Consider the following 716-nt stretch of genomic DNA (forward strand, 5'->3'; position numbering starts at 1 on the left):
GCTAATAGTTTCCTTTGATGTGCAGAAGCTTTTAAGTTTAATTAGGTCCCATTTGTTTATTTTTGCTTTTATTTCCAATATTCTGGGAGGTGGGTCATAGAGGATCCTGCTGTGATGTATGTCAGAGAGTGTTTTGCCTATGTTCTCCTCTAGGAGTTTTATAGTTTCTGGTCTTACGTTGAGATCTTTAATCCATTTTGAGTTTATTTTTGTATATGGTGTTAGAAAGTGTTCTAGTTTCATTCTTTTACAAGTGGTTGACCAGATTTCCCAGCACCACTTGTTAAAGAGATTGTCTTTAATCCATTTATTCTTGCCTCCTTTGTCAAAGATAAGGTGTCCATATGTGCGTGGATTTATCTCTGGGCTTTCTATTTTGTTCCATTGATCTATATTTCTGTCTTTGTGCCAGTACCATACTGTCTTGATAACTGTGGCTTTGTAGTAGAGCCTGAAGTCAGGTAGGTTGATTCCTCCAGTTCCATTTTTCTTTCTCAAGATTGCTTTGGCTATTGGAGGTTTTTTATATTTCCATACAAATTGTGAAATTATTTGTTCTAGCTCTGTGAAGAATACTGTTGGTAGCTTGATAGGGATTGCATTGAATCTATAAATTGCTTTGGGTAGTATACTCATTTTCACTATATTGATTCTTCCAATCCATGAACATGGTATATTTCTCCATCTATTAGTGTCCTCTTTGATTTCTTTCACCA

The sequence above is a fragment of the Bison bison genome, unplaced genomic scaffold, assembly GCF_000754665.1.
Source record: "Bison bison bison isolate TAMUID 2011002044 unplaced genomic scaffold, Bison_UMD1.0 scf7180017864212, whole genome shotgun sequence".
Taxonomy (NCBI): domain Eukaryota; kingdom Metazoa; phylum Chordata; class Mammalia; order Artiodactyla; family Bovidae; genus Bison; species Bison bison.